Source organism: Carassius carassius, chromosome 34, assembly GCF_963082965.1.
Source record: "Carassius carassius chromosome 34, fCarCar2.1, whole genome shotgun sequence".
NCBI classification, from domain to species: Eukaryota; Metazoa; Chordata; class Actinopteri; order Cypriniformes; family Cyprinidae; genus Carassius; species Carassius carassius.
The window spans coordinates 21,967,675-21,980,754 of record NC_081788.1 but is presented as its reverse complement, the minus strand read 5'-3'; positions in this window follow the sequence as shown (position 1 = coordinate 21,980,754).

Below are 13,080 nucleotides of genomic sequence, written 5' to 3'. Positions count from 1 at the left end.
TTTTGGTGAGCTCGTGCAAATTGTAGCCTCCTTTTCCTATTTGTAGTGGAGATGAGTGGTACCCGGTGGGGTCTTCTGCTGTTGTAGCCCTTCCGCCTCAAGTTTGTGCGTGTTGTGGCTTCACAAATGCTTTGCTGCATACCTCGGTTGTAACGAGTGGTTATTTCAGTCAAAGTTGCTCTTCTATCAGCTTGAATCAGTCGGCCCATTCTCCTCTGACCTCTAGCATCAACAAGGCATTTTCACCCACAGGACTGCCGCATACTGGATGTTTTTCCCTTTTCACACCATTCTTTGTAAACCCTAGAAATGGTTGTGTGTAAAAATCCCAGTAACTGAGCAGATTGTGAAATACTCAGACCGGCCTGGCACCAACAACCATGCCATGCTCAAAACTGCTTAAATCACCTTTCTTCCCCATTCTGACATCCAGTCTGGAGGTTAGGAGATTGTCTTGACCAGGACCACACCCCTAAATGCATTGAAGCAACTGCCATGTGATTGGTTGATTAGATAATTGCATTAATAAGAAATTAATAATCCTTTAGGTGAGTATATATATATATATATATATATATATATATATATATATATATATATATATATATATATTTAAGTGTCTATCTAAGTGTTTTTGTCCTCACCATGCTCCCAGTGGGTGTTTGTACAAAATTAAACACAGTGCAATAGTAGTGGAATTATTATACACTGCATTTCTCAATATTAGCACTCTGACATAATCAGAATTCTAAAAATCTTTAAAGTCCTTTAATTACTTGGAGACTAGATTGTGATCCCTGAACTTTGCAAAAAATTAATCTGGCAGACTTTTAACAACCTATATCTTCAGCATGGACATCAAATACTTCTTTAAAAAATTCTCTGCCAACTCCGCAGCCAAGCAAAAGTCTCCATGGATGTGTATGTGTGTATAAGTGCTCCAGTGTTTGTTCTGGTGTGCATGTGTGCAATGAACCTTCTGAAGTAATGTCAGAAAACTGTGCTGGTTACACACATGTTGTGCTGATGCGTGGGCTTCACAGGTTCATAGCAGGCTTGAGAAAATAGAATCTAATGAAACGTTGTTTTGTTCAAGCACTCTATCATTTCCCAAACTGATCCATCCCTTGGATTTCACATTTGACCCTGTAAGGAGGAAAAATACATCTGGAAAGGAAAGCAGAAGGGGAAATAAATCAATAATCAGAAAAGTTCAGGTATTTGAACTTCAACAAAAAAATATTTTCATAAGCCCACTCTCTACCACACAGTGAGTTTGCTTAGGGAGAAATACAATGTGGTTGGAAGATAAATAAAGAGTTAAGAGTGTATGGAAGGTGCATAGGAGCGATCTGATGTAGGAAGATGAAACATTTTCAATTGAATTTAGACAAGGCAATGCCATCACTTGAGCAATCAGATCCACAGCCTACTTGACATTTCGATTGAAGGAAAATGCTCTCAGATACCGGGGAAAAGGTTTGTACCAACAGTGCTGTGAAACTCAAAAAGGGATGTTTCACATTGGTTCCTTGCCTTCAGTCTTGGGAGAAGAATTTCTTTGGGCCCAAAATCACATGTATTCCATGTGGAACCAACTCAACTGGCAACATTGTCTTACTATGAATAACTTTCTTGTTTCTGAAAATGTCAAATCTTCCCACAAACGCACACACAGTGGCTTCCCATTTGCCTTACAAGCCCAATCTAGTTGCTGACGTCAGAAATCATATACTGACCAGAACAAAGTAACTTATTTATAAAATGGAGCACCATTTTTGTATCATTCCTGTTTAACACATTGTCAGAGATGTTGAACCTGAGGCCTGTCTGAACAGTTTTTGACATTGTAAAATGATGTAATTTCTCACCTTAACCTAATAAACTGATGAATAATGTCTCATTTTTAAAACATAGCTGAGTCTTGCAAAAAAGTTCTGTGTTACAGTAATGGTATCAGATGGTGATGGTCCATTATACAATGTTACTGACTGATTAGCAAGTTTGGAGTTGGTAAGATATTATTAAACATTTTTAAAAGGATACATATATTTGATAATACTCTAGTTTTAATGTATTATAAAATGCTATTTATTCCTGTGATGGCAAAGCTGAATTTTCAGCAGCCATTACTCCATTCTTCAGTGTCACACGATCCGTCAGAAACCATTCTGATATGGTGATTTGGTGTTCAATAAACTGCAATAAATATTTCTTATTATTATCAGTGTTGAAAACAGTTGTGCTTTCTTTTTTCTTTCTTTTTTTTGTGTTTCACAGAAAATTAAACTGAATCCTCTGAAACGTTATGACTAAAAGTCTACTGTCAACTTTGAACATCTTAATGCATCCTTACTGAGTAAAAGTATTAATTTCTATAAAAATAAAATATAAAATAAAATGTATTGTGTGTGTGTGTGTGTGGGGGGGGGGGGGGGGGGGGTATAATGATGGTAACAGCACGGCACATTAAGACGTGACATACAGACAAGTATGGTGACCCATACTCAGAATTCGTGGTCTGCATTTAACCCATCCAAAGTGCACACACACATATCATGAACCCACACCCGGAGCAGTTGGCAGCCATTTATGCTGTGGCGCCTGGGGAGCAGTTGGGGGTTCAGTGCCTTGCTCAAGGGCACCTCAGTCGTGGTATTGTCGGCCCGAGACTCGAAACCCACAACTTTAGGGTTAGGAGTCATACTCTCTAACAACTAGTCCACGACACCCCCACAATGTATGGCACTTAGTGATTACCATATTATTTAATACCAAGCTACTTTAAAGAACACCATGATGGTACCATGCTACATGTACAAAAAACACAGTATTACCATGGTGACATGTCTGAAAACACGTGGTGTGTTTTTGCTAGTGAAACTGGCACTAAACTATCTTGCTATTACTTTTCTTCTATTCTAGCATCCTCTGCCTTAAAAATTTCCAAATGCCTGAGGCATGTTGACTTTCTGAACCCTATCAGTTCAGAAAAAATACCATTTCAAATTTTATCAGCGAACAGAGTTTAATGTGTGTCTGTTTTTGTCAGAGCTTTGGGGGAAAGTGATCCCCCTTAGGCGGCAATTTGTTTGTACAATGATAAGCAAAGTTTAATCTGAAATACTTTCAAAATGTTTTTGATTCTGAAATGGGTTTCTGTTCTAAGAGAAATGCATATTTACAAAGGACTGATCATAGTTCTGAGATAGAAATATTCTCTTGTCGTAAAGCTGCGTGTTAGCTTACAGAAGAAAATTTCCAACGACAGAATTTGTGTGCAGCTGCTCTCTTCTAAGCTCTGGATACATCCAAAAAATACATGCTAGTTGGAAAGCTGATGTGTATTTATTCTGTGAAATCCTAGACATGCATCCTAGTGGATATCCCATGTTTGTCAATCAGATGAAAAAACATACTGTGGGTGTGTGCGTGTGCCAACAAAAGTTGCTTTTAGTTAGTACATTTAGTTTCATATTAATTTTGAATGCATTTGTTTTCAGCATGCATGAAGCAAATGTTATTCAAATTGCCCAATTTTACTTACATTTTGCTTTTGTTTCTCATTAGGTTTCACATTTGGTCCTGAGGGCAAAGTTTCTCATTACTGAGAGGTAAGTTGAGGGCATACTGAGAGCTCGAATTTTACAAGTAGAAGTAAAAGGATAAGATCTCCTGCTGGCAAATCTGCAGGGCTGATGCTCTGTAATTGAACACAGTGCACAGATGATGCTCAGCCCACTCAGTGATTTGTGGACAACACGGTGCTCCCGGCAGGTTTGTGAAGCTTTTGAAGCTGTGAACTTTTGTTGCCCATGAGTGACCCAAACTCTGGCCAAAATTAATAGAAACCTGTATTTAGAAAAATGAAATGCTTATTATGCATCATTGCTTAAAGCACATAACTTCTACCTTGACGCAAGGGGTGGGTGTGTGCATGTGTGATCCATGCAGAGCTCTGACTGTGGGAAGAAATTGATCATGTCTGCTTGAGCTTTAACAGAGGCAGACAGAATCCTGGAGCTTCCTCATTAAGGCCTGAGAAGGATGTGCCAGGAACAGACACGTTGAAGCCCCCCTCAAATGACAACAACCCAAACAGCAGCTGAAAAACTGAAAAATCTCCAGGAGCCGTTGTGCCATGTCAGTGTGTCACATCTGGTTTACGAGCTCAGAGACTGTGGCCAGATGCTTTATCTTTCAATAAACTGGTGTTCTAACAGTCATGCTTATGAAGTACTCTATGGCTGGCACTATGGCATGCCAGCCCAGGTGCTTGGAAACTATGAAAAAAAAAAAATGCAGCACCGGGAGCAGGGACAGCAGCTTTATATTCGTCATAAACTTTATGTAAATAGTGAGACACTTGTGTAAGCACATTCAAGAAACGTTTATCTTCCCTGCATTTGGAGAATTCAAGCAGTAGCTAGGATATACTGTATGGTTTGTTTGGCTTGGCTGACAAAACTAAACAAAGCAAATTCTGAATCTAGTTCAAAAAGCCAAGGGATGTTAACTTGCTACAGTGAAGAGCAGCAGTTCCTCTCACAAAATGGCATTCACAGTGACCATACCCTTCAGTTGTGTTTGTATATGAGAATGCCATTACCTTGGCAACCATAGTTTTCACCAAAAAAGTCACTGTTGCTGATATTTCTGTCATTCCAAAATAGGAAGGTTGTTACTGATGTCACACAATGTTGGTGGAGTAATAACTTAATTACAAATTAATCGATTCAATATCTCCAAGATGTTGCTGAAACAATCACGGCACCTAATGAATACTGTTTTTTGTCCCCCCCTCATTTTGCTTTATTGGATGATTGATTCATCACTGGTTTGCTAAACGTCATACTTCAGGGTTTCCTTATGCAGTTATACACGTGCACTCTTCAAAAATTATTCTTATTAAGGACACGCTAAAACATATAGATTGAAATGTATATATAGACCTATACATCAGAGAAACTAAAGTTAGCATCGTTAGCAACAGTTAGCATTGTAATATTTTAAGCAGGTGTCATAAATGTTAGTAGACCGGAAGCATTACCTTCACGCTTTGGAAATGCAAATGGAAGACACAGAAAAGGAGTGGAGCTACATAAGGTCTATATTTTAATTTTTAAGATATATATTAGACCATAGTTGGCTAACAACGGATTTGGGAAACATACCCCAGAACTGGGAATTGGGAAATGTTAAAAACATGCTCAGAAAACATTTACAACTCCATAGCAACTACGTACATTCTGTAGCAATGTGCTAGGAACCACTTATTGCAAAAAAATAAGTATGGTTTCACAGTAGTAAGTAACTTGTATTTTTTTTCTTTTTATTTTTTTGTAAGGGCACAGCATTTAAATGAAATGACAGCAAAAATAAATATATAATCAAATAAATGAGTACACTGATGTCAGTGTAGCAATGAGCCAGTCATGTGTGAAAACAGTAGATGCCAGCAATCATCCTCTCAGGAACACATTTCCTTTTATGTGTGATTCTAATTAAGCCCTGATTGACTATGTAAATTTCTCCATAATCACACCTCATTTTCCTTCTGCTAAACTCCATGTTTCCGTGAGCTCAGAAGTGCAGTATGCAGCAGAAAGTAGATGTGTCTCCCACGGCAGACCGTGAGTCAGTGAGGCCCAGTGTGAAGCACAGCAGTGCAGGGCGGCAGGAGAGCCGGGGATTGTTATGTTTTGCAGTGGGTGGATAAGGGTCATACAGAAGTGTGGCAGGGGCAGGAAACAGGTGTCAGAAATGACGCAGAGAGAAAAAGTGAGTGAGAGTACTTCAGACGAGCACACGCTCCCTCACAAACACAAACAGCAATCAACGCTCCTGTCTTCAAGCTGTGTAGTATTTTCAAATAGGGTAAACACTAACATTAGTCAATCCCCCTCCCCCACATGCACACATAAACTTTTTTCTTCATTATTGTATACATACAGTAGTGTGATCACAGATTATATAACATGTTCCTTGCTTTGTACTGTATTAGAGGTGATTGCCAAGGCAAGCATCACTATTGCTCATATGTCAGGTTACAGATTTGAACAAACCTCTAACCCTAAGTATTTAAATTAGAAACTTGTCCTATACCTGTACTGTGGACATGAATTGCCTTTCAAATCGTACTACTTTTCTGAACCAATAGATTTGCAAAGTTTTGGATGTTAAAATGGGCAACATAACCTTACACTGAAGGAGAAGAGTCTTGTGTAGATAACAGAATATAATAAATTTAAAGATTGGTAGGCAACCACATAGCAACCTTAGCAATCTCAACCTTAGCAAAGATCCAGAATTTCCTATAGCAACTGTATAGACATGGGCTTAAAACAGCCATGAACACTTTGCAACCAATTAGCAACTTATCATTGGCTGTGATTGAGATGGGCATTCACTCATATTTTTGCTCATATCTAGTTGCTGTAAAAATCTAGTTAATGTAATAAGTTTACATTATTTACATTATTTAAATGGCTGACCTGGTCTTTTGCTACTTCTGGTATCTTAAGGAATTTCATATGAAATTTATGAGTAAAATACAGCTTGTGGTTAACATTACTTGAATCTACAACAAAAATAACATGCTGTCAAATTTCACAAATTCTATTTTAAAATGATTTAGTTTTTTATTTTTTGAACGAAAGTTGATAACAACTGAGTATATTTTACAAGAAAAGATTTTAGTTTCTGTGTGTGCATAACGTTTTATTCTAAATTCTAATTCTATAAGAATAGGAAAGTCCACACAACAGTTACTGTATAAGTAGTACTCCAAATAAAGTTTAATTATAATTTTTATATCAGATCTGAACTAAGCTTAGTATAAAATAAATGTACTATACTTTAAATACATTTGACCAGGGAACTGTTTATAACAAAATGTTCTCATCCATCAGTGTGGATGCTTATATACTTATTCTTGGTGTGAACAGCTCTTTACTCTTTTAGTGACTCATGTCTTGTAATTGTCTCAACTTCTTATCCCACAATGTCATTTTATTTCATTTTCTCTCTCTCTCTTCTTTGCCTTTCTGAGATGGAAACAGGTATCCACAGTCCCTACATGGGCTTTATTAATTGAGGATATTACGGTTGTTCTGTGTTATTGAATACATGTGATATTCACAGTAGCAAACAATCCAATTAAACACGCAAGATCTATCTATTGGCATTCTGTGGTTAAAAGGACTCTTCTTGTTATTGTCTGTTGATTCAGGTATATATGCTGCCCCACTCACGCTGTCATTATCAGTCCACTTCCGATTTTCCTGTTTGTGTGGGCTATTTTCCTTCTGTGTGTCTAACAGGAAGAGAGTCGACTGGGGGTGGTGCTTTCTCTCTCTTTCTTCTCGTGACTCATCAGAGCAACCCGCATTGACTCAAAAGCACATTGTGCTGCTCTGCTTTACTGGGCTACAATAGGACTCACGATCACTCTCTCTTGCTTTTTCTCTCGCTCTGGCCTTTATCCCTCCGTCTCTTTCACAAAGACATACACATTCTCTAATCGTTTTTATGAGACAAATAAGCAAAAAAGGGCTCCTCATGCCAGAACATAGTACATGGAATAGTGTGTATAAGGATAATACAAAGTCTGGCTGCTTTTGAAGTTCACAACAAGACGCAAGCCCTTTGAATGCATGGGTTTTTAAAGATAAATCAAAATGTTTTATGTGCTATGCCAAGGAGAGCATAGGGAGATTGTGTTTGTGCATACTGGTTCAATAAGAATAAACACATTCAGTTTATTGCTCTGCCAATGTGTGTCTGTATGTTGTCAGAACCAGCATTCCAAGTGGACTTGGCATTGTTTGGACTCTGTCTCTAGAATATGACAAAGAGACTGGAATTTTGTAAATACGAATTGTAGACATTTGTCTTTTGTGTGTGTGTGTGTGTGTGTGTGTATGTGTGTGTGTGTGAATTTGGGTGCTTTATACTATAACAAAATTACAGCTTTGAACGTTGAAGATGAATTCACATGGAGTCAATTAATGTTTTTTCTACCTAATGTCACTTTTCTACCTCCATAAAACCGGATGCACAGCTCTGGTCTATGCAGAAAAGCGAGGAATGAGAGAAGAGGAGATTTATGTAGAGGTCTGAGGATCAGACGGTGAGTGAACGAGCAGAATACTAATGCGATCGCGTGAGGAGACCAGATCTCTCTGAGCATTTTTTTACACAGATGCGAGATTTTTTGGTTAGTCATTCACACTAATACTGATTCAGTGTCCTCTTCCTGCAGTCAGCCACCACATCACAATGACGGCAGGCTCCACGGCAACCAGCAGTTCACAGAGGGAACATAGGGACATAATTAGAATAAATTTTCAGCCACTTCTGTCTTACTCTAGTGTCAGAAAATAGGTTTTATTGATGTAACACTTGCAGGTATTTGCCAAAGTATTCTCACTCTAAACAAGTAAGCTGTCATACAGGAAGTAAGAGAGAATGAGGACTGGACTGTTTGTCCCTCAGATGTCTTATTCTCGAACTGTTTTCTGAAATCTCTCCTCTCCATTTGCTAGTCTGCCACACTCACACTTAGAATTGGTAAGGGCGGGTAGGGGATCGTCTTCATTTGCATTTTCTAAAGGAAATACCATTTCTACAAGGCAGCAACAGAATAGCATTAAAGTATAATCGAAGTTTAGGTTTTAGGCTGTGGTTCTGCATAAATGATTTTGTATCAAAGTGTTCTCATAACGCTCACGCAATCCTTTGCTGCAGCATAAAGGCAGCTATAAATGGTTGAACATGCACAAGATGAGGCCAATCACAGCTCTATGGGGTGCCGTTTGTAAAGCGGCTCATGCTGAAAATAACAGCAACAATTTAGATTAAATTTAGATTTAACATTTAGATTCATATTTAACATTTAGGTTTAGATGTAACATTTAGATTTAGATTTAGCATTTAGATTTTACATTTAGGTGTAACATTTGATATTTATATTTAACTATTTAAAACATCTCTAAGTTGACAAATATTATTGTAAATGTGCTAAAAAATGACCGTCAAAAATTCATAACAGTTTTTTAAACATTGTTTAAAGCTAAATGTGAGTAAATGTTGCTGTTATTTTCAGCGTGAGCCGCTTTACAAACGGCCCCCCATAAAGCTCGGTATTCAAATTAATGTAAATTATGACGCTTTGACGCTGACTCCGGTCCATTTGTTGTCAGAGTTCATGTTTGGTTGGTATTAAAGTGTTTTACACATTAGATCTGCTTGAAATGTTGGTCTGGGTCGTTCTTTGAATGCAGCCTGAAAGTGTGCTTGTCTACATGCCTGAATGCAGCTTGTCTACATGCAAAGTTTACATGGCACATTCAATACATAAAAAATTACTTGGCTACAGACAAGATTTGTTTTACCAGCCATGTAAAATAAAAGATTTTAATACATTATGCCATGGTAATTTTGATTGGTAATTGTGCCATGCATAGCACCATGTACTTTTAATACATCATTCTTGTGGCCCATTTCTGCAATACATCATTGACAGAAAATGAAAGTGCCTTTCTCTGCTAAGTTTTTTTTTTGTAAATCTAAAGTTACAAAAAACACAGATAAAACCATATGGAATCTTCTCATGCTGAGATGCTACCAAGAGACAAAGGGTAACAGCTGCCACTAGTGATGGTGATGAGGTTCAGAGCCAAAAGTACAATGTGGAAAGATGAAGACAGGGGGAGGGTGAAGGAATGTTTGAAATGTTACCCATGGGAATTTGTATTTAGTTTATATATTTCATAAATTACCATTTGTGGACCACAATCATTTGCCAGAATGCATTTCTTGCTTTGAAATGCATTGACCATACTGTACTTCCTCTTTATCTTGGCTGGGACTTCCTAAAATGTCCAGGTTTTACATATTAACATGCTTTCTACATTCCTCATATATGTATGCATGCATATTTGCTTTTTTTTTTACTATTCTTTATAGAGACCACCTTCTTGCACGTCACGATTGGTTGATTATGTACTGTACAATGCCTGCATGATTGTGGTCAAACAGCTTTTCAGTCATTATTTTAGCAAGTATGAAAACAACAGGGAAACAAAGCCAAAACCCAGACATTTTAGGCAATTGAATTGAAACTCTTGAATTGAAAAGATCTGGAAACTTGACATGTTTCAAAATATATCTTTTGTGTTCCAGGAAAGACATGAAGTTAAACAGATTTGGAACTTAAAAAAAATATATATTTTTCCCCTTTCTTTCCTTTTTTGAGTGAATTTTGTCATCATACCTTCAATAGTAACATATCAAATCATATAAATTTATCTTGGTCAAAATAAGAACCAAATGTTCTTTCATGAAAAACATGAACAAAACTACAGATTTTTCCTGCACTCATAGCAATTATGTTCTTTGTCTTTTTCTTTGCCTTTGCCCTCATTAAATTAATAATCAATCTTGAAAGAAAAGGGCGCAGGGCTGATCTTGCAGTCCCTTCCAATCGTCTCTCCCTTCCTTCCACCCTTACATAAGGACACAATGTCTGTAACCTGGCAGCAGTCCGTTATATAATAGTTAGGAAGAGTCATGTTAAATATGGAGAGCTTTGTTTGCGTCTCAGTCAGTTTGAGATGAAGAAGACATTAGGGCTTCTGCTCTTCAACTTCTCCAAGTATGTTCCATACTAATGAGGACTCCTTTGAACAGCACAGATTTCTAGGCTTTGATTATTCACTTGTTATCCATTATGTGGATAAGCAGTAAAGGAAAGGCTATTGGGGAATATTTACCTATCAAGGACTAGGTGGAGATTAAAGAAGTGTTTATTTGGTACAAGTCTGATGTACAACATAGGAAGTACACCAGTATTACTTTCCGATTTATTAATGATCATTCTCAAAAATTAGTATTTTTACATTTAATGTTTGAATTAATAGTTTGGAGGAGCTTGTTTATTTAATCCTGTTTATCATAACATAGATATATAATTTAATTTCAGAGACAATACCACACCAACCTCACTTTTATTTTTAATATTACTATTGTTTTCCATCAAACAACCTATTTTTGTTTTCAATATCTTATTGTATTTAATATCTCTGTCATTTCCAGTTTTCATTGCTTGTAGTAAAGCAGTAGATGGACAACTTTTCTAATATTTAAGAAAAGTGCATTTTACTTGTAAACATAAGTAATATTATACATTCCATTTCGCTGTGATTGCAAAATAAGTTTAAATCTATCAAACATTTGAAAGAAATATTATAAAATAAAATAAAGAAATATTAACATTATGAGCAATCAACAATAGGATATTTTTTTTTTACTTTAAAATATGGGAGCCCACTTCTGTAAAGTTCAACATGATAAAGACAATTTGGAGATTTACACACACACATTTGAACTACATTACTTCTTGGATAACAAACTGATGCTCTTTAATTATTGCATATCAGCTTAGACTTTTAATCCACATTCATTAATCAATGAATTTCATTGCAAGCCTGGAACGAAAATAACTCCTTTATATTGTGTTCTTCCAATGAATGCTTCACTTGAATACAAATGTGATGTTTTCACAAGAAGGAGAAAAAAGCAAAGCTGAGCCCAAAGACACAAGACATCTGTATCCTTTATGTTCCTCAGAACCAACAAGCTGAACTGTGTCTATACTTGTAGAAGGAAAAAGGGAACAGAATATTCTGATGTTAATAATCGATGTTAAAGGAGCATTGCTTGATGCTTTAGTTTCTAGTTAACATGATTGTCTTCATAGGACCATGGTGGCACAATATGTTTTTTAATTGGCCATGCATTTTTCAGAGTGTCTGAGGACAACTGATGATGATCAGCTGATGCTGATTTGTTCCTAGTTTGCTGATAATTACTGGCTTCATAGATACAAGCTTTTATACATACAAAGCCTTGCTGAAATATTACATAAGAGCCTGTTTTGTGTTTCTTCTGGTCTTGTTGACAGATGACGGACAGATTTTTTCAACAATGACATTGTTTTCCTCCCTTATGCATTACCACAGCTGGTTCCTGTTTTTTCCTACTGTTATTTAAACAGCTTTAGGTTCAAGTTCACATTCATAGTTTTCAGTCATGTGACTGGCATGGAATGCTGGAGGGCAAAACATTCATACTGTAGAACTGGCCTGCCAATTTTCCATCTGTTTTAAGCCATGAATATGTAGATCGCTTCTAACGGAAAGAGAAAAAATAAAAAATTAAGAAAAGTAAATAAACTGGCACTTTTTGGGCACTTGCAATTCATATAAATCTCCCGCCTATGGGAAAAACAAAAATTGTATGCATTGCATATTATGGGATTATCTGCTTGCCTGTACATATGTTACATTTATGAGGTGTATACTGAATGTGTTTCTCCACTGTCTAATGCATTAAGCTTCAAAATGTTTTCTTTGTGGTGGTTTTCAATAGAAAACCAATTTCTATTGCAATTTAGCGTGTTGCATTAATATTCTAGCTGCATTTGCTTATCTGTATTGTAGTATTCATAATTCATAATTTAGTCATTCATAATCAGTGAACTGAATACTGTTTCTCTTTTAAAATATCTGTCTTAGTAAATAATACAAACCTAGTGGGCAGCAGAGGAAAGCCTTGTTTTACCCTCCAGGTGGCCATATGGATGCGATGTCATGTGAAAGCTATGAATTCTTATTTGAGTATAGGAGAGAAGCAAATATCTAATCTTCCTCATCTTCTAAACATCAATCTAATATCTGCACAACTTTTGCATTTCGCAACTGAATTACAAAAACAAGTTTTGACATTTTCACCATCATATCAACCAGGCATTTTTTTGAATTAACTTTGAGTTTTGCAACTAAATAGCATGGTTTATGAATGTGGTAATCATTTGGTGTCATGGTATATATAAAAGTACTGTTATATTACCATTTGACACCATTAAGTAAAAAGAGATTTTTTTTGTGAGATTAACCTTAAGTATAAGTCAAGTCACCTTTATATAACTCTTTATACAATAAAGATTGTGTCAAAACAGCTTTACAGTATTAAAGAGAAAAATATTCCGCCAATAATGCAAGAGGACAAAAATAAATA